Source organism: Pinus tabuliformis, chromosome 4_1 (assembly GCF_031772625.1).
Source record: "Pinus tabuliformis cultivar Carrire ecotype Pingquan chromosome 4_1, CPIR1, whole genome shotgun sequence".
Classification (NCBI taxonomy): domain Eukaryota; kingdom Viridiplantae; phylum Streptophyta; class Pinopsida; order Pinales; family Pinaceae; genus Pinus; species Pinus tabuliformis.
In genome coordinates, this window is record NC_142303.1 from 497652536 (window position 1) to 497675742 (window position 23207).

The 23207-nt window shown below is 34.7% G+C and overlaps 1 pseudogene across 1 annotated transcript in view; it reads left to right on the forward strand.

The window, feature by feature from the left end:
• Nucleotides 1-1643: 1643 nt before the first annotated feature.
• The window catches only part of LOC149176694 (protein PMR5-like), a 45453-nt pseudogene continuing 23889 nt past the window's right edge, over nt 1644-23207 (forward strand). The window contains exons 1-3 of the transcript XR_016258356.1: nt 1644-1704; nt 1836-1861; nt 1919-1996. The product of XR_016258356.1 is annotated as a protein PMR5-like (transcript). The remainder of the gene's footprint in view (nt 1705-1835; nt 1862-1918; nt 1997-23207) is intronic.

Here is a 23207-nt window from a genome sequence, read left to right on the forward strand (position 1 = left end):
GGATTTAAAGGTCATCTTTATACTTTATCAAGTTCCAGCTCTGTAGAATTATTAGACATTAAAAGTCTAGCGCAACGGCACAGAACCCTGAAATTACATAAAATACATTATAAAAAATACAATAATAAAATAATTTACAATATGAAATATCTCAAGTTCCAGATCTCTAAGAAACAAAACATTTATGTTCTCAAATTCCAAATCAACAAAGACTACTGGTAACAGTGGCTCTTGTTCGTGTTAAAATAAGCTAATTACTCCTACATGAGGAGTTGGTAAAGTTAGAGAGGTAGTTAACTGAGCGGTGACTCAAGTCGAGATAGTTCATAGTCAAACTTATAGTGTGTGGTTGCATGTCAAGATATTTTAGGCGAATCGCTAGTTGGAAAAGGTTAAATACCCTTCACCGAATTCATTGTAATAATCAAGTTTTTGTGTGATCAATATAAGTGTCGTAACTCATGACTTTTATGTGTGAATTTGTGTTTAAGCTCCTTTGCCTTTCGAAAAAATTGGTATCAGAGTTGAGAAAGGATCACAAGGTTTGTGGTGACTATAGAGCAAGTGAGAATAGGACCAAGAGAAAAACGCTGACATTTTTTTTTACATTGTGTTGCAAATTTGTGGTTAAAAATCCACAAATTTCACACTTAATTAGTACAGGAGACCACATAAATTTCGTTTAACTACTATTCTCAAAAATATCAGGTTAATTACACAGTTTTTTATGCGGTCCGGGGTGCGCACACCTCTTCCACCATTAATTACAGGAAAAGGAAGAATCACGTGGGTTAGTTTTCTTGAGGTGAAAGCAGACCTAGAATTTGATGTCCCACAGGACGTATTTTTGATTTTAGAACGTATTTGATAGCACGGAGAAAATTTTCCACATCAGGTTAGACGTGTGGTATACCTTCCCAACCCGTCGTTTTGACGTTTAATTTCAATAAAAAAACGTAAAAATCTATAATACTTGTAATACCTATCTCTTGAAGTCTGTGACTATTGTACTAGGTTGAGTCATACGGGCCTATGGCTTAATTAATCCCTTGTGTGCATACCAGCCTGGAGTATATGATGCATTCTCCAAATTAATTGTTTTTTCTTTTCGCCGTTCAGCCTTTATCCTCGATTCGGCCACGTTTACTGAAATTAAGTGCTTTAGGTTTCATTACCGAAAAATTCTGCAGTTCTTGTCAAGCCAAGTGTACGCTTCCTTTAATTTCGTTGTGCCTGAGACTCTGAGAGTTAATCTTATCTGGATTCTGGAGTGTTCTCAAATTCGAAAAAGCTATGAATTTTTCATTAATTTCATCGCTTGGTTTGCATTTGGGTTGCAACTTGCGGGCCGCGGGCGTAGGCTTCTAAATAAACACAGTTTTTTTCAATGGGTACGGTTTGAACATGTCATTACATTTATGGGTACCGTGTGAACTTGTTATGCTAGACTTACCTTGCCCATAATAGCTGGCGCTCATAATAATATGCAGAGTCCAGACAAACTCACTATAATCTTCTATAGGTCGGAGCAAAATTGAGATATAGCCAGGCCCCACTTCGCGTAATGGCCTATGTTTTCATTAATATTTGGAACGTATTGAGCGCATGATAACTTTAAAAGATACGAGGGCCTGCCAAAGGATATGGCAGACGAGCTGGACATTGGGCGGCGCGGCCATACCGGTATATCTCTTCCCGCAGATGGTATTTTTATGTTTTTTTTGAACTTGCCCACACTATACTATACTGGTCTGTGGATGCTCCTGAGTCCTTACTATGTTGTTACTATTTTAGATGAGCTGTTTCGATATAGTTATTGTTTGGACGCGACCCAGAATCTGCTACCGGTCACTATCTGCAGGTATGTCAATTACTCACTAGCTTTTTTAATCAGTAGTGGTATGTTCGAATGTCACAGCGGCGCCATGGATGTCGTCTATGCGCTCAAGAGGCAGCGCAGTCTGGGCAGGCCGCAAAACCCTCTACAGCTTTGGCGGTTAACATTGAACTCATTTGTTTTGTTTCTAGGGTTTAAATCATGGTTTAATTTTGGGGTAGATATTTATTTTTCCTGTCAAATTTTGGGATAAAGGTGTGTTGTTTGCACTGAATTAATGCAATGAATAGATTGCATTAATCCTTATCTATTTTCTTGCTCTGTTTTTAGCATGAGTTGATTTCTTACTAGAGGAATGGTTGGATTGAATACGTGCTGTTTTGTTTGTCTTTTCGCTCACAATATCAATTGTGAACAAATCGTTGAATGGCCAACCCATTGTCTCTGTAATAAATATGTTGAGAAAATTGCTAAATGTTATATATATATATATGAAATAGTTCTGTATTAATCGTCGTTCTTTGTGTCTGACGGCAAAGAAAATCCAATTTCTGTAAGTTGACTAGATCAGCCTTTGTCATATTAAAGATTTTTTTATCGTGCCTCGTGGTCTTTTCTTGAAGGCGTTTTTACTTAAAGAGAATTCTTTTAGAATGTTCTGTAAGTTTGGCGTTTACCAAATAATTAGTTCCTTTGTCATAATAAAGATTTTTTTATCGTGCCTTGTGGTCTTTTCTTCAAGGCATTTTTCTTAAAGAGAATTCTTTTAGAATGTTCTGTAATTTTGGAATTTACCAAATAATTAGTTGAAACGCTATCTAAGCAATAGACAACAACCCTAGCGAGTAGTCAGGCATGCCTTGGCCAGAGCTTTTCTTCTGTAATTGTGTTAGGCGTTGAATTACAAGTCTACTTGTGATTGACGTTGAATTATACAGGTCTAATGTTCATGGTCTGCACATTTTAGGTTGTTAGTGACATATTGGTTGTCTTTTTTCATTGAAATTATAGTGGCGAGATTTGATTACGAAGACGTATTTAAATACAATTGTTATGAAAAAAATTCCACAATGCGAAAAATTCAGTACGGATCCATTCAGAAGTATACACATCATAGGTTTGAAAATGTATTTAGAAGAATTTCAGTATCACGAACATACAAATTGCAATGAACCAGGAAAAATATTCCTTCTTCAAAGAATTTGCAACGTGGTTTATATTCATAGATTTCTCCCCCTTTTAAATCTTTTTGAGGTTTCTGGGTTGTTTCGCCCCTGTAGGTTGAAGATAGTAAAAAATAGGTTGACTGTGTTACGACGCTCACATGCATCTGGATATTGAGTAATTTCTATGCCATTGTTTTTCTTTGTCACTTGAAGGTTGTTATGGTCTGGTGTCTGGAGGGAATTTGCACTGTTCATAATTATTTAATCCTTTCTATATCACACAACAATGCTTGTAGTTTAGATTTTGTCGGGGGGTCTTTTGGTGGACTTGCAAGGGCTATTTTTTCCTTTGCTGTTGTGATGGTTTATAGTATTTAACAAGTATGATCTATCTGCACTGAATACTCTGGTAATTTTCTCCATTTCTGGGCCACTGCACTCAACCTGTTTGCTCTATAATTTCCGGCTAACTATTCCGGTTCTTTCCCCCATATCTTATTTCTGAGGCAGTATGCGGCTATTTACTTTCACATTAAATTGATAGTGCTGGAGTCTCTGTTTGGTTTGTTGCATATTTGGGATGCAAATTTTGGCAGGCTGAAGTTCATTTTCAGATATATTTATGTTTTTCTTATTTATTCTATATTTTATATAGGTGGTCACAAACCTACTAATGTCTCAAAAGAGAAAGATACAAGTTACAATTGGGGAAATGTATGGATGGACAAAAGGGAAAACTTCTGAGACTCAACAGAATTCAGAAACACTTGAAGAAACCCATAATGCTCATGTGGAACAACAATTACATGAAATTTTTGGAAGTTCTTCTGAACATGATGTAGATGAAGAAACAAATGAAGTTGAAGAAGAGGGTGGTGATAATTCAGAAATGAAAGTGCAAACAAAAAGACAATTTTGCATGGAATGGTTAAATAAGTTTGTTTGGTTGAATTCTGTGAGGTTTGATGATAAAATAACTATGAAGTGTAACTATTGTGAGAAGTATAGGATGAATGGACCATGGGGTTTAGGGAATGGTTGCACCACATTACAACATGATGCTCTTGTTACTCATGAAAAATCATGGGCGCATAAAGATGCTAAGGAAAGATGGATTAATGCATTAGAGGGAAAGATGAAACCAATTCCAGATCATATTAGACAGATGAGAGATGCCAATAAGGAAAGAGTGATTTCTACAATGAAAATATCATATTTCACTTGTCAAGAAGATTTATCTCTATCAAAGTATGAGAAGCTTTGCAAATTTCTAATGGATGCAAAAACTCCAAATATGCCAAAGTCTCAAGAGTACTCTTCATATACTAATTGTAAGTCTGCAAATGATTTTATATATTGCATATCAAAACATCTTGAACATATTCAGATAAAAAATATGTTGGAAATTCCTTTCTTCTCATTGATGGTTGATGAAAGCGTTGATCGAACCTTAGAGAAACACCTTGTTATTTATGCAACATATTTAGACTCAAAGGGTCTCAGGCCACTTATCTCGCAGTTTATGAAGCTCAAAGATGTAGTAGATGGAAAAGGAAAAACAATATATGATAGTGTCAATTAATTAATAGATGTCAGAGGCCTTCAATATAAAGATTTGATAGTTGTTTCTACAGATGGAGCTTCAGCAATGATTGGACATGAAAATGGCTTTGTTTCATTTTTGAAAAATAACAATCCAAACCTTATTACAGTTCATTGTGTGGCTCATCATGAGTCTTTAGCAGCAGCAGATGCTTCTAAGAAATTCCCTGAGTTATTATTTGTTGAAAAAATTGCAAACAAAGTGTATTCATGGGTTCAAAACTCTCCAAAGAGAAATAGCGAACTTAATGATTTTCTTAGAGTCATGCAAATTGATGTTCTTGATGTTCTACAAATACATTCAGTGAGATGGTTATCCAGGGGGGAAGTTATTATAGGGCTTGTGAAGCTTATGCCAGCAATTTTAACTTTGTGGAAAAATGAAAAAAAACTTCATCTTGGTATGATAAGACAAGAATATATTCTGTCCAGTTTTGTTTACATATGCTTGCTGATGTGCTAGGGGAATTGAACAAGTTGAATTTGACTTTTCAAGAAGAAAATGTAGACATTACAACTATTGGGTTGGCTCTTGAAGTAACTATAAGCACATTATCTAGATGGTTTTTGAGAAAAGAGACATTTGCAGAAGGCACAACTTATCTTTCAAAGTTTTGAAATGATTCTCAAAATGGATACATTGATATTAAAGATGAAGGGAAAGTTGTAAATAGACATGAGTTACAATCCATCTCTATCTCAGCCATGGATATTGAATCCAATGAAGCAAGGAAACAATCTATGAAACCTTGTATTGAAGGTACACAAGAGAATTGTCAGCAACTCACTGAAGGTTATACAGAGACTCTGATAGACTCTTTGAATGAAAGATTTCCATACCTTCATCTTTTTAATGCAGCGAAATTGTTCAGCCCTTGTTATTATTCAGAAGAGCGTCGTAGTCGTGAGAAAAATTCAGATCGTTGGTTTTTAAAGCTTTTTCAACATTTGCAACATACCGTATCTAGTGATGTTGGATTTGTAGCTTTATTTGATGTTAAGGCTTGTAAAAGAGAGTTGCACCCTTTTGTTGATTTATTAAATCTGGCTTGTGAGGGGTTTTCTATGAAATAAGCATGGAAAGTCTTTCGTAACAAAAAACAATGGCACAAAACCTATCCTAATATGATGAAATTATGGCAAGCTGTCCTCATTATTCCTAAAAGTACAGTGGATTGTGAAAGGGGATTTTCTAAGCAAAACATCATCAAGGACATTAGAAAATCGAGGCTTGGGTTGGATACACTAGATGCTCTAATGAGAGTATCTTTGAATGGACCTGAATCATCTAATGTTGATTGGCATGCAGTATATGAGATATGGATAGATAAAAAGTCAAGAAGGATTCTTGAGCTTTGAAAATTCTTCTAGTTTATGTTTCATAGAGGATCTATGTATTGAGATATTCCTATTGATAAAAAAATTTGTAGTTTCTCCAGAAAGTTTGACTTTTAATGAAGTATAATCACTGTTTATTATTACACAACTTTTCTGTATTTTCTCTAGATGATTTATTTATAGTCCACGATTTATTTATAATCTCACTAGATAATTTATTTATAGTTCATGGATTGTAAGTTTTTTGCAATGATTTTATAAATCTGAGCTATAAATCTGATAGAGTACAAATCTGCAATTTCAATCTAACAAGAATCATTATAAATAACAGTCATTATCAGCCATCATTATCAGCGTCCATTTCATGACTTATTGTTTGTGGAATCAATTTACAAAAATTGTTAAAATAGCGTTTTCCGTGACACTCACATATTTAGTTAAAACGTAAAATGAAAGGTAAAAAAAATACAAAAACGTCGTCAAATTTTAATTTGACAGGCAAAAAGAATTTGAAATTCCAGGCCTGGGTGAAAGCTTTAATTTGAAACCTGGCGTGGAGCATGAACTTGTTGTGTGGATTTCGAAGTCAAAGTTTTTATGACTCACGTGGAGGACTTTGATTTTCAAATCTCATATGGGTAGTTTTTTAAATGGGCTATTATTAAAGGTTTTGTTAATGTTACATATTTGAAAAGTCACGTGGAGTGAGTCTTTTTCTGAGTGGGACTTTTATGGTTATGTATAAAGATTTTTTTATAAATAAAATTTTAAAAAAGATTTTATATATAAAAAAAAAATTACGAAGGAATTTTTTTTTAATTTTTTTTTTAATATGAGAAATAAAAATTTAGGGTTTTATTGAAAGGGTATTTTTTGGAAAAATAAACTTTGTAAAGTTGACGAAAGGAGAAATTTAAGGGATTTTTTTTAAATAATTTTTTTTGAAGAAAGATGGCTTTCTCAAATTTCCAGCCTCAGTACTCACCGTCTACAGGGAAGGATTATGATGTGTGGGCCATTAATATGACAACCACATTGTAGGCTCATCATGTTTAGGATTATGTCTAGTTTGGGTTTTGAAAACCGAAGGATTAAGCAACAGAATGAGCTCTCACTAATGCAGAGAGGGAACAATGTAAGAAAGACAAGAACAATAATGCACAAGAATTGCCCCTTATACAACAAGGAGTGGACCGAGCAGTGTTCTAGAAGATTATGATCACGTATTTATTAAAGGAAGCATGGGATAATTTGGCGACAAGCTATAAAGGTCTAGCCAAAGTCAATATGTTAAGTCGAAGAATACTAAGAGAGATTTTGAAATTCTGTAGATGGAGACAAAGGACATCGATTCTTTCATGAATCAAGTCATGACTATCGTAAATTAGTTAAAAATATATGGTGAGGAAATTAAAGATAAAATAGTGGTTGAGAAGGTCCTCAGATCTTTGTCTACCAAATTTGATGTTGTGGTAGCAGCCATAGAAAAAGCCAAGGATTTGGCATCATTAACAGTTGATGAGTTGATGGGATCACTTTTATCACATGAGGCAAGGATAGACAAAAATAAGGATTCCACTTTAGAGACCACTTTCAAAATTTAGGTTTCTATTTCAAGAGACAGAGGTCGAGGCAGAAGTAGATTGAGAGGCAGAGGATGATGTGAAGGATATGGTGGTCAGAGAGATGGTCGAGAAGAGCATGAACATGAAATTGGAAGTAACTACATAAACTTCAACAATAATCAAAGATTTGACAAATCAAAGGTGAGATGTTATCATTGCAATAAATTTGGTCACTATGCTCGTGATTGCAAGAAGACGATAGTTGATCAAGGTAACCAGGGAGCTAATGTCACTACAGAGAGTACTAAATCCATGTTTCTAGATTTCCATACCATGCATGAGCCTTTTGGTAGTGTGTGGATATTAGGCAATGGTTGCAGTAACCACATGGCAGGAAACAAGAATTTGGTTGCAAATTTGGATCAATCTGTGAAAATAGAGGTAAAGTTGGGGACTGAAAAGATTATGGATGTAGATGGCAAAGGAGTGGTCAAAATTCTGACCAAGAAGAGGAGGGGGGGGGGGGGGGGGGGGGGGGGGGGCGGCTCAAAGAAAATCTCTGAGGTGTATTATGTTCCTAGTCTTAAACATAATTTCATAAGTGTTGGTCAATTGGCAGAGAAAGGATAGAGAGTTATCTTTAAAGGTCAAGAATGTGTTATATATGAAAATCCTCGAGGCAAGCAACTGATAGCGAAGGTGTAGATGATGAAGAACAAACTCTTTCCTCTAATTATGAATTACAATGATTAGGTCAATTCTTTTACAATTGCGTGTTTTGATGATTATTGGTTATGGCACTTTCGGTTTGGACACTTGCACTTTTCTGGTTTAAGATTATTGTAGCACAAATAGATGGGCAGAGGGTTACCTCCCATCAAAGAACCTACTAGTACTTGTGAGTGTTGTGTCTTGGGAAAGAAACACCATGAAATTTTTCTAAAGGGAGTTGCATAGCAAGAAAACCAACCTCTTGAGCTAGTGCATACATAATTGTGTGGACCTGTGAGGCCACAGTCAATTGGTGGAAGTTGTTACTTCCTCACTTTCATTGATGATTATAGCAGAAAGAATTGGGTTTACTTCTTGAAGTAGAAGTCTGAAACTTTTGCAAGGTTTAAAGAATTCAAAGCCCTAGTAGAGAACCAAATTGATCGACAAATCAAGGTATTGAGGTTAGATCGTTGTCGAGAATATGGTTCAAAGGAATTCCATGATTACGGCAAACAACAACGAATCATAAGATAATTTACAACCAGGTACACACCGCAATAGAATTGTGTAACAGAGAGAAAGAACATAAAAATTATGAACATGGTAAGAAGTATGTTGAAAGGTAGAACCATTTCTAATGCGTATTGGGTAGAAGTAGTTGCAAGTGATATTTATTTGATCAACATATCTCCTACAAAGAGTGTGATGAACCGAGTACCATAACAAGCATGGTCAGGTATTTCTTGTGCCGTATCTCATCTTAGAGTATTTGGATGTGTAGCTTATGCACATGTGACTAAAGAGAAAAGAGAAAAATTGGATGATAAAAGTGAAAAATACATATTTATTAGTTATAGTGAGCAATCAAAAGCTTACGAATTGTATAGCCCTATCACCAAGAATACCATAATTAGTAGAGATGTTGTGTCCAAAGAACAAGAGTCGTGGAATAGTAGTATAGATAAAACAGTTGATGCACAAGTGCCACTGATGGAAGAAGATGAAGTAGCAGAAAAGGAGTAGCCAGAATCACAGGTGAAGACACCAAATAGAGAAACACCAACAAGGACTCCAAGATTTTCTGAGTAGCATGGATCTTCAAGAAGATCAAAAGATCAAGGTCCTCCTAACAACCAATCAGGTGATTAATCAAGTAATGGTAAGAGAAAGATGAGAATTCTGAAAGATACTTATGATGATTTGGATGTTAGTTCAAATTTTGCATTGTTTTCATTCCAACCTTCTTCATTTGAAGAACCAATCAGAGGTGAAAATTGGGTCCAAGCCATGGATGAATAAATTGAAGCTACTGAAAAGAATGATACATGGGATTTGATTGATTTATCAAAGTACAAAAATCTCATTGGTGTAAAGTGGGTGTACAAGACAAAGTTGAATGAGAAAGGTGAAATTGACATATTTAAAGCAAGACTTGTAGCAAACAGATTCTCGCAGCAACCTGGAATAGACGATTAGGGGAATTTCGAGGTCTAAAATTGACCTCCTAAGAAAAATGTACAACCAAAATAAACTTTATAAGAACTAATAGGATTCAAGACGATGATGTCAACCATGGGGGATGATTCACCATTTTTGGAGTAAAAAAGTAAAATGATTAAAAAATAATAAAATAATAAATCTATTTTTTCAACTCATATTTTCAACTTATCTCCCCTAGGTTTTACTCAAATTTCGAGCGAGAGTACTCTTGGATGAAAATTTTAATTCATCATCCAAGGAGTACCCATGTTGCATACTTTTGATGGACCCTACTACACGAAAAATGAGAAATACATGAAAAAACGTTATCACAATAATGTTTTTCTTGTATTTATCATTTTGTGTGTAGTAAGCTCCATCAAAAGTTTGGAATATGGGTATTCCTTGTATGAGAAATCAAACTATGCATCCAATGAGTGTTTCTGCTCGAAATTTGAGTAAACCCATAGGGAGATAAGTTGAAAACATGATTTGAAAAGCTAGTTTTTTCTTTTTTCCCTCTAAAATTTGATGATTTAATATAATCTTATTTTATTATTTCCACTATTATTTTATAATTTAATTAGGAGTCCCATTTTAGACCTCAAAATTCCCCTAATTTTTGGAGAAACGTTTTCTCAGGTAGCCAAATTGGATACTGTAAGAGAAGTTCTAGCCACAACAACTCAGAACAAGTGGAAAGTATATTAGATGGATGTGAAATCAACCTTCTTGAATGGAATTCTAAAAGAATAAATTTATGTGCAGCAATCTCGAGGTTGTGAAGTTGAATGTAACAAAAATAAAGTTTATAGGTTGAAAAAAGTGCTCTATGGACTCAAGCAAGCACCTAGAGCTTGGTATAGCAAAATTGGCAGTTACATGATCAAGAATGGATTTTGCAAAAGTGTCATTGAGCCTACGTTGTACAAAAAGGTAAATGAGCATGGACATATTTTGATTGTTTTCTTATATGTTGATGACATGATTTTTACGGGTGATTTTTAGTTAGATGAATTTAAATCAGCCATGATGAAATAACTTGAGATGACAAATCTTGGTCTCATGAAATATTTTCTTGGCATAGAAGTTGAGAAATATGAAACAGGAATTTTTATTTGTCAAAATAAATATGCCAAGGATTTTTTGAAAATATGCAGGATGGAGAATTACAAAACTATCCCTACACCAGTTGCAACAGGTACAAAGTTAAGCAAGGATGATGAAGGATCAAACCTCAATCCAAATATATTCAAAAGATTGGTTTGCAACGTCATGTATCTCACAACTTTAAGACTGGATATCAAGCAAGGAGTGAGTTTGATTTCTAGATTTATGGAGACTCCAAAAGACACACATTGGAGTGCAAGAAAAATAATTTTGAGATGCATAGAAGGAACTAGAGATTATTCCATAATGTATGTAAGCACAAAAAAGAAGGATTTGATTGGATACACAGATAGTTCTTTTGCAGGTAGTTTAGATGATAGGAAGAGCATTTGTGGTTTTGTGTTCCATATTGGTTCAGGTGTGATTTCATGGGCATCTAAGAAGCAACCGATTGTGACACTTTCGTCAACAGAAGAAGAATATGTAGCAACAACATCAACAACATGTCAAACAGTTTGGTTATGAAGAGTATTTGATGGAGTCAAGTATAAACAACAAGGATCAACAACAATATATTTTGGCAACACCTTAGCAATTGCACTATCCAAGAATAGTGTGTTTCATCAAAAGACCAAGCATATTGATAATAAATATCACTTAGAGAACTTGTGAGCAATGGAGAAGTTCACTTGAAGCCTTGTAAATCTAGTGAACAATTGGCTGATATATTAACTAAGTGTTTGAGTTTAATAGAAGAAACTTGGGTGTTGTAAGCCTAGCTGAGACATAGATCAGTAGGCATGCTTGAGTTGTTATGAGTCAGTCTTAGTTTAGCAGTTGTAAATAAGGGGGAGTGTTAAAATAACCTAATTACTCCCGGATGAGGAGTTGGCTAAAGTTAGAGTGTCATTTAATTGAGTGTTGCATCAATTCAAGATAATTCATAGTCGATCTTATAGTGTGTGGTTGCATGTCAAGTGTGTTATTACATGTCAAGATAATTTAGGCAAATCGCTAGTTGGAAAAGGTTAAATACCCTTCCCCGGGTTCATTGTAATAATCAAGTTTTTGTGTGATTAATAGAAGAGCCACAACTCGTGAGTTTTATGTGTGAATTTATGTTTGAGCTCCTTTTCCTTTCCAATAATTCGTTGAAGGAATCCTATTTCAACCTCAGGTGGAAGAGGTGACTTTGAATTTCTTTTTTAAATGTAAATAAAAAGTCAAAATTAGATCTAGGAAAATATGGCCAAAATATGCTTCGTCGTCTGAGTCGCACATCGACGACATTAAGCAATGGAAAAACTATATTTGAAAGTTATAAAAAATAATGGAAACATGAGAGTTGAGTGTTTCCATTCTCCCATATCATGCCGATCATGCGAAGCATTTGCATTATCGTTTGCTAATGTGAAACATCTTCTACTTGTTAGATATTGTAATTAATCCTGCATTTGGAGTTGGCTAAACATAGAGAGTCAATTAGCTGAGTGATTGAGGGTTGAGTGTTGGCATGTTGAATCAAGTCAAGTTAAGTGATAGATGAATTCTAGTGTGTGGTTGCATGTCAAGATATTATAACTGAGTCACTAGTCAAAAAGCTTAAATACCCTTCACCTAGTTCATTGTAAGAATCATGTTTTGTGTGATCAAAGAAGAGCCGCAACTCGTGGATTTGTGTGTGAATTATTTATTTTGTCTCCTCTTCCTCTCCAACAAATTGATATCAGAGCAAGGTCAAGATATAGAATCTACAACTGCAACTTGTAGATCCCCACCATGTAAGTGATAAAAAATCTCCATCGCACTGTGTGAGCGATATGTCACGGTGGAGAGTTGTCGTGAGAGTGAAAAGACACTACCAGCATCGACTTTAAGAAAGGTCCAACCACCATCCATAGAGAATCACAGTCCAAAGCAAACCAACTGCATTACGAGTCACCACTTGAAAACTTCAAATGAAGAATTAAAGGTTGAAGCTGATTTGTTGGAAAGGCAGAGGAGAAAAAACAAATAATTCACACACAAATCCATGATCTGCGACTCTTATTTGATCACACAAAACATGATTCTTACAATGAACCCAGTGAAGGGTATTTAACCTTTTTCATGTAGCGAATCACCTAAAATATCTTGACATTCACATAAGCTTAACTCAGTTAACTCATACTCTAAATATGGACTGCACATAACTCTTCATCCATCACTCGACTTGACTCAACAGTCAACACTCAGTTAACTGATTCTCTAATTTTATCCAACTCCTCATGTGAGAGTAATTACAATTTCTAACACTCCCCCTTAATTACGACCGTATGACTCAACATAACTCAAACATGATTCAACATTACTTAACTATGCATGTTAGACTTACAATAGAAATTGGCTCAATTATCACTCGAACATGCCTTCTGGTCTATGTCTCAACTTACAACGACTCAAGACTTTCACAATTTTGTATTTTCTTTTTCTCTTCTTCCAAATTTTATATCCTCGAAATTGCTTCATTCTCTGTTGCACTTTCTTGTTGTAGGTTCCATATTCCTTTACTTGTTGTTGCTGCAATTTTTCTTTGACTTTTCTTGAATTTGTGTTGAAACACAATTTGATCTTGTCTACTACATCTTCCTCTTCAAATATTCGTTCAACCATGGACTGCTGCCACAACATTGCATCTTCAAACTGTCTTATTTTCTTTGCTTCTTGCTCTTTATATTCGTGACTTTCTTTCTACCATATTTCTTGATAGAAGAATCTTATATCTTCTTGACTCCATTGCTAAAAAATGGTTTCAATACATTCATCTTGTCTTCATAAACATCCATATCATTCTTTTCACTTTCATCATTAGGTACTGCTGCTTTTTTCCTGTAATCTGCACACTCGAGATCATTATTCACCATTTCATTCAATTCTTTTATTCCAGACGCTGCTTTAAGACTCACATCGATTTGTTTTATTGGTTTCTAAATCCATTCTTCAATGAGCTTCAGATTAGCATCAAATTTATTAACAAACTTGCTTTCAACTTCTGCTCCCATGGTATTTTGAACACTTGCATATCCAAAAACAATGTTAAAAACATCTTTAATATGACTCTCTTCAATGAGAGCTTTTTGCTCTACATCTGCCTTCTTTTCAACTGCATGGAGGTTTTCTTCCACTCTTATGATGTTAGTGGATATTCTCATAAAAAACTCTTCAATCGTTTTATCCTGTTGTTGATCAATAACTGCTGCCAGATGACATACTACTTCATGAGCAGTTCCAACTGCTTCATATCTTGCTGCTATAGTGGAAACTTCAACCTTCAATGTTTCATCAAACGTGGTGCTTATCATATTTCCACAATCAGTCCATGTTTCAAAAAAGAAACCAAACATATTATCAACATAATGTTCATCCACGCTATGGTGGGATATCCGAGCATTCCTGTGCTCATTGTCAATTTCATTGACAATTTCAACTTCCCAAAATCCATCAGCTGCGACTGGATTCAACAATTAAGATATCACTTTGCAATCATCATCCACATGTGTCTCATCAGTGTGGGATTCACAATCATCTGCATCATCCACATTACAGTGGATTCCTTGAGCATTTATTTGCTCTTGCTCTGTTTCACACACAGAGGCTTCAACCTATCTCGCTACAATCCTTGTTGCATCTTCTTCATGCATATGCATGCTTGCAGAATGGGTTTCAATTTTATGGGCTTGACAACCATCATCCACTTTTGAGTGGGATTATCCAACCTCTGTTTTCCTCTCAGAGTCTTGCTCATCTACTCTCAGATCTGTGACTGACTTCTTCTCTTGTGACATAACCTGATGTTGCATGTCGCTCCTCCTTACACCAAACTCCTCTTCTAGGAACTTCCATGCTTCCTTGGAAGTTGTAGCTTTTTCTACCTTGCAAAAACACTTCTAGTCCAATGTTTGTTTTATAAAATTAAATGTTAAAGCATCACATGCTTCATCATATAGGTTATTAGACTCATACTCAATTAACTCTTTAGCTCGAAGAAAAGTTAACATCTTGATAACCCAATGATCAAAATATTTACTTGTAAACATTGGAGGTGGTAGCAGGTCAAATCTACACCAATCACCCTCGGTTTATTCTTTGTCTTCTACTAGACCTCTCAGTTCCTTGACTGCGGCATGAACCTCTCTAACAATGGAAACAATCTCTGCCTCTTCTTTTCGATTCCTTTTCTTGGACGTCTTCAAACGTGCTTTGTGACCCATGACGTTGTCATTCCTTTTCTTATAATTGTTTTTATGATTGCATGAGGTTGTCTTCCATATCGCACTCGAAAAAAAATATAATTTTCAATATGCACCCCTATAAGGCACAATCTTCACCAAAAAACCTGTCATGCTTGACAGAACACCAAAGAATTTTGCAGACTACGAAACTTTTCAAATCCATAAACTCTCTTGCCAATAAAAACCATGTAAAAGATTATTCTTTCTAATAAAAAAATCCCAAATTTTATGTTTTTAATTTTTTAATTAAAAAAAAAATTTAAAAAAATCGTTTTCCAAAACCCTTTTCAAAAACCCTTTTTAAAACTTTAATAAAAAACCTTTTCACGACCTTAATACCATATAACAAATATGTCACTTATATATTGAAAAAAGTCTTTTAATATGGGGCAAAAGATACCCACGTGACTTTGATACCATTTAAGCTTTTCCTTACCCTGAAGTTTACATTCCAGGCTCACGTTGATTTCGAAAACCTCAACGAGAATTGGTACCAATTTCGAGGATTACAATGAACCCTTTGGCCAATTCTTTGGGATTAGTTACATGAGTCAATATGATTAAATGAGTCAATTGGAGTCACAATTACATGATTTAATTGTAGTAACAATTACGTGATTCAATTGGTATTATAAGAATTATGTTTTGTGTGATTGATAAAAAAGCCGCAGCAAATGTGATTTGTATATGAATTTATGTTTTGGTTCTTCCTTTCCAACAAATTAATCAAAATAGGGTTAAAAAAAGCCATGGAGAGCAAATCAGCCAAAATCCGTAAGAGAAAAGAGAGAAATAATTTTTCTCTCTTGTTTCAGCTATAACACACCGTACAATAGTATTCAGGGTGTTATAATGCTCGTGGGCTTAGCATAGAGCCGCAGTCCGTCTATATCGTGGATAGTGTTCGCATGCAACGCATCATCAAACAAGGTCTCGTTAATAGAGCCAAGAGGAATTTTTTTCGATAAAAGATTCAAAGTCGAGTTATTAGATGGCCACAACCAGCGTTGTCGTGAGAAGTCCATGGATAACCACCTCCCGTAGAGGGTTTGAAATCGACGTGAGCCTCGAATGTAAAAGTCAAGGTAAGGAAAAGCTTAAATGGTATCTAAGTTCCGTGGGTATGTTTTGCCCCATATTAAAAGACTTTTTTCAATATATAAGTGACATATTTGTTATATGGTATTAAAGTGGTGAAAAGTTTTTTTATTAAAGTTTTCAAAAAGGGTTTTTTGAAAAGGGTTTTGGAAAACGATTTTTTAAAAGTTTTATTAAAAAAAAAAACATAAAATTTGGGATTTTTTTATTAGAAAGAATAAATTTTTATCGGATTTTTATTAGCAAGATTTTAGGGCTTTGAAAAGTGTGGTAGTTTGCAAAATTCTTTGGTGTTTTGTCAAGCATGACAGTTTTTTTGGTGAAGATTATGCCTTACGGGGCACATATTGAAAATTATATTTTTTTTCAGGGGCGATATGGAAAACAGCCTCATGCAATCAGCAAAGCAGTGATAAGAAAAGGAATGACAACATTGATGGGTTGCAAAGTATGACTGAAGAAGTCCAATAAAAGGAATTGAAAAGAAGAGGCAGAGATTGTTGCCATGGTTAGAGAGGTTTAGGCCACAGCCGAGGAACTGAGAAGTCTAGCAGAAGACAAAGAAGAAATTGAGGGTGATTGGTGTAGCTTTGATCTACTACCACCTCCTATGTTTACATGTACATATTTTGATCATTGGGTTATCAAGATGTTAACTTTTCTTCAAGCTAAAGATTTAATTTAGTACGAGTCTAATAACCCATATGATGAAGTATGCGATGCTTTAGCACTGAATTTTATAAAATAGACATTGGATGAGAATTGTTTGTGCAAGGTAGCAAAAGTACAACTTCCAAGGAAGCATGGAAGTCCTGGAAATAAAGTTTGGTGCAACGGGGAGCGACATGCAACATCAGGTTTGTCACAAGCAAAGAAGTCAGCCACAGATCTGAGAGTAGATGAGCAAGACTCTGAGAGGAAAACAGAGCTTGGAGAATCCCACTCAAAAGTGGATGATGGTTGTCAAGACCATAAAATTGAAAACCATTATGCAAGCATGCATATGGATGAAGATGCAACAAGAATTGCAGAGAGAGAAGTTGAAGCCTTTGCATGTGAAACAGAGCAAGAGCAAATAAATGTTGAAGGACTCCATTGTAACGTGGATTATGTAGATAATTGTAAATCCCAAACTGATGAGACACATTTGGATGATGACTCCAAAGTGATATCTGAATTGGTGAATCCAGTCGCAGGTGATGGATTTAGTGAATTTGAAATTGTCAATGAAATTGATAATGAGCACAGGAATACCCGGATATCCCACCATAGCACGAATGAGCATTATGTTGATAATATGTGTGGTTTATTTTTTGAAACAGGGATTGATTGTGGAAATATGATAAGCACCATGTTTGATTAAACATTGAAGGTTGAAGTTGCCACTATAGCAGCAAAATATGAAGCAGTTGGAACTTCTCATGAAGCAGTATGTCATCTAGCAACAATTAATGATCAAGAACATGATAAATTGATTGAAGAGTTTTTTATGAGAACATCCACTAACAACATAACAGTGGAAGACAACCTCCATGTTGTTGAAAAGAAGGAAGATGTAAAGAAGAAAGCTTTCACTGAAGAGAGTCATATTAAAGATGTTTTTAACATTTTTTTTGAATATGCAGGTGTTCAAAATAGCATGGGAGAAGAAGTTGAAAGCAAGGTTGTTAATAAATTTGATGTGTTTGAAGCTCATTGAAGAATCGATTCAGAAACCAGTAGAACAAATTGATGGCAGTCTTAAAGCAACCGCTGGAATAAAAGAATTGAATGAAATGGTGGTTAATGATCTCGAGTGTGCATATTACAGGAAAACTGCAGCAATACCTAATGATGAGAGTGAAAAGAATGATATGGATGTTTCTAAAGACAAAGATGAATGTATTGAAACCATTTTTCAGCAATGGAGTCAAGAAGAGATAAGATTCTACTATTAAGAAATATGGCAGAAAGAAAGTCGTGAATATAAAGCGCAAGAAGCAGAGAAAATAAGACACTTTGAATATGCAATGTTGTGGCAAAAATCCATATTTGAAAGAATATTCGGAGAGGAAGATGTAATAGACAAGGTTAAATCATGTTTCAGCACAAATTCAAGAAAATTCAAAGAAAAATTGCAGCAATAACAAGTAAAGGAATATGGAGCCTACAACAAGAAAGCGCAACAGAGAATGAAGCAGTATGGAGGATATAAAATTTGGAAGAAGAGAAAAAGAAAATTCAAAATTGTGAAAGTATTAAGTCGTTGTAAGCCTAGTTGAGACACAGACCAACGAGCATGTTTGAGTGATAATTGAGTCAAATTCAATTGTAAGCATAACAAGCATAGTTGGCTCATGTTGAATCATGTTTGAGTTATGTTGAGTCATACAGTCGTGATTAAGGGGGAGTGTGAGAAATTGTAATTAATCCTCCATGACGAGTTGGATAAAATTAGAGAATCAATTAACTGAGTGTTGACCGTTGAGTCAAGTCGAGTGATGGACTAAGATAATTTTTATTACTCCGTCGATTCAGATAGTTCCAGGTTAAACTACTTGTGGACGAACACCAAAAACAATTAATGACATTGGTAAATTTGATTTTTATTTCAACCAGAGCATTCCAGGGGCTCTGCTGCCCAAAACACTAGAGGAAAGCTTTAGCATCTATTTCCATCTAAATTGAGATTGCAGATTCTGTGGTGCAGACGAAATTTTTCCACGGGATTGGGCAATGGATTAACATTGTTGTGTTTTTCCTACAAATGATATTTCTACCACCATGGTTATGGTTTTTTATTTAATTCCAAAAGTTGTCATGTCTGTCATGGCTAGAGATATTATGGAGATTGTGGGTTCACCACTATAAACCCAAGGGATAAATGAAGCCCGAAAACCCTAGCATGTACAATTCAGATGTTTTTTTATATTTAACATTCTTTCTGTGCATTCCGTTCAAATGTTATTTGACAGTGTGGGTTTAGGGATTAGGGATTTCAATTAGTTTATTTGATCCTGGTTCAGTTAGTTGATTTGAGTATGTTAAATCTATGAAGAGCATACATATGAAAACATAAACAAAACTAATGAAAAAAAATAAGAGGAGTCTGATTCTCAATCCATAAGCTGAACTCTCATGGGAATCTCATATCTCCATAGGTGCAATGAATAAATTATTATATAGCCAACATATTTCTAATTTGATTATCCATTTGTGACTAATATACTGCCCCTAATAAATTGTTGAATGATAATTGACTACATCTATTAATTTGCTGCCCTAATTCTCATAACTCAGAACAAAAAATTTGTTGGCTAATTTGTTAGCAATTACATAACTTAGTTGAAGCATTATCCTCACGACTCCCCCTTAATGCTTAATGAGGTGATTCCAAGAATATCCCTCATCTATTCGAACTTCCCTTTAGGTAGTGCTTTGGTAAATATATCTACAAGCTGTTCATTTGTTGTACAAAACTTTATTTCAATTTCTCCTCTTGCCACAGTCTCTTATGAAATGATATTTGATATCAATGTGTTTGGTGCAATTATGAAACACCGGATTTTTAGTTATGGCAATGGTAGACAAGTTATCATAGTAAATAGTTGTGGCATATTTTTGTTCTTGTTTTATATGTAACAATACTTTCTTCAACAAAATTGCTTCACATGTTGTTGTTGTTGCTGCAATATGCACTGCCTCTATAGAGGACAATGAAATAGTTGGTTGCTTCTTTGAACACCAAATACTACACCTGATCCAAGGATGAATACATAACGTGAAGTGATTTTTCTATCATCAAAAGTTATAGCCCAACCACTATTTGTATAACCAACCAACCCAAAATTATTTTATGAAGTATACCAAATTCCATAATTTCTTGTTCCATAGAGATACCTCAAAATTCTTTTTGCTGCTCCAAAATGAATTTTACTTAGACTTTGCATGAATCCAGAAATCAAGCCTACTACATGCATTATATAAGGCCTAGTGGTAGTAAGAGACAAAAGGCTTCCTACCAGACTCCTATACGATTGAGCATCTACCTTTTCAGCTCCATCTTTTACAGAAAATTTTTCATTTGTATTCATGGGTATGCTCATGGGTTTACAATTTTCCATTTTCCATTTTTTAAGAAGATTTGAAACATATTTTTCTTGTGAAATAAACATTCCCTCATTCATTTGTGTCACTTCTATGGAAAGAAATTAATGGAGCAAACCCAAATCAGTCATTCAAAATTCAGTCATCATAGCCTACCTGAACTCTTCCACTAACAAATCAATTGAAGACGTGTATATCAAGTCATCTACATAGCACGCAATTATTATATCATTACCATTTGACTTGATATATAATGTGTGTTCATTTTCACTTCTATTAAACCCCTTTTTCAAAAAATAAGTGTCAATTCTACTATACCATGATCTTGGAGATTGTTTAAGCCCATAAAGATCCTTTTTCAGTTTGTAGACGTTGCGTTCATTTCCTACTTCTTCATATCCTTGGGGCTGGTGAACATATACATCTTCTTTCAACTCACCATTTAGAAAGGCTGATTTAACATCAAATCTATAAATTAACCATCTATATTGTGTTTCCAATGCCAATACAGTTCTGATTGTATCAAATCTTGCAACAGGAGCATATGTTTCATTGTAGTCAATACCTACTTGTTGAGCATATCTCTTTGCTACTAACCTTGCTTTGTCCCTTTGTATTGATTCATCAACTGCATAATTGGTTTTATACAACCATTTCACCCCAATGACTTCTTTTTCAGTAGGAGGATCCACAAGCTCCCATGTTTCATTATTTTTAATCGTTGCCATCTCTCCGTCCATTTTTTTGCACCAAACTAACTCTTTTCCCGTGTCTTCAAAAGATCTTGGCTCTGCTTCAATCTGAAACATCAAAGAAAAATTAGTATAGCCATACATTTCATTTAAAGATTTTGCCTTTTTAGGAGGAGGACTTGGACTTGAAATAGGACTTGAAGTAGCAGAAGACGATGGAGTGGATGTGGCCTCTGAAGTATTTTGATTACTGGATGGATTGACAGAAACAAAATATTCATCTTATTATACAACAATACTTGGAGTTTGTTGTTGCACATCTTGATTCCACTTCCATTCTTCTTTCTCATCAAAGAACACATCACGACTAATCATTAATTTTTGAGTTTGTGGATTCTACAATCTATAACCTTTGGTTTCCTCACAATATCCAATAAAAATGCATTTCACACTTTTATCAGCAAGCTTTCTTCTCTTTTCAGTAGGAACATGAGCATAGGCAATGCAACCAAATACTCTTAAAATGAGAAAGGTTTTCTTCCACACCATTCTTCATAAGGGGTAATATTTTGCACACTTCTTGTTGGTCGTCTATTAAGAAAATAAACAGATGTAGCTACAGCTTCAGCCCAAAAAATGTTTGGAAGGCTTTTACCTTTCATCATGCTCCTAGCCATTTCAACAATTGTTCTATTCTTACGTTCAACAATCCCATTCTATTGGGGAGTATAACTACCTGTCAATTTCCTTTGAATGCCATTCATTTTTACAATAAGAATCAAACTTATTAGACGTGAATTCTCCCCATCTCTATGTGTGTAATGTTTATAGACAATAACCGCTTTGCTTTTCCACAAGAGCTTTAAATTGTTGAAATATGACAAATGCATTAGATTTTTATTTAATGAAATATACCCATGTTCTTCTACTAAAATCATCCACAAAAATATTGAAATACTTAATTTTGTTGAGAGACAAAGTTTGCATAGAACCAGATATATCTGCATGCACTAGTTCCAATGGTTTACCTGCTCTCAATGATTTTCCTATTGGAAATGAATCTCTATGTTGCTTACCAACAATACACCCTTCACAGACTTTATCAATAGAACCAATAAGTGGCAACCCTTTGACCATTTTCTTGTCATATAACAATTTCAAGCCTTTCATATTCAAATGTCCATACCTTATGTGCCATATAGCTAGGAACTATCATCATAAGCAACAATCAATGTTGTACTTTCTTTACAAGGGAGATTGAAAGAAAAAATTCTATTTTGCAGCATATTAGTCTTAGCAATAATTTTACTTTGATCATTTTTATCATAGATTATGCATTGCTTGTCCTTGAAAACAATTAAATATCCCTTTCCAAGGAGCTGCCCCACCCCTAAAAAGATTATGTGCTAGACCATGAACATATAAAACATCATTAATGTGCTTTTGTTTTCCTTGTTTTGTCTTCACAACAATTGTTCCCTTACCTTTAGCTTCGACTCGCTTGTCATCTCCCAATAGTACATCAGATTATGTAGATTCATCTATCTCTACAAAGCCATCCTTGTTTCCTATCATGTGATTCTTTCAACCGCTATCCATAAGCCACACCTCTTTGGAAACATTCTTAGTTGAATCACAAGCTAAGAATAAAGTGGCAACCTCTTCTTTTTCTTTAGAGAAATTAGCTTGTTTTTTGTTTTTGTTTTTTCCAACAATTTCTTTCATAATGGCCAAATATTTTACAATAAAAACATTGAACTTGGGATTTATTAAATCTTTTACCTCCATCACTATCATCATTAACTCTTCCTTTTTTGTTTGCAGAAAAAATATTCCTCGACCTCTGCTTCCTCTGTATGTTTTTCCTCTTCCTCTTCCTCTTCCTCTTCCAGAAGTGTTCTGGCTTTCCTCATGAGAGGAACCACTTTTGTCTTTGAAAATATTTCCTCGTTTGAAAAACTTACTCAATAGATTTTTCAAAAGATCTATTGATTCTCTGCTCATGAGATTGAAGAGACCCCATTAGCTCATTCACAAACAACTGAGTTCGATCCTTATACTCCTCAATAGAAACAAAAACCCTATCAAATTTTGCAAGCAAACTTCTTAAAATCTTCTCAAAATTTTTTTGATCTTTTAAATCTTCTCCATAAGACCTAATTTCATTCACTATACCCATAACTCTAGCGAGAAAACCTCGAATAGATTGAGTTTTGCATGCACAAAGTTTAAAATTCTCTGCTTAAGGA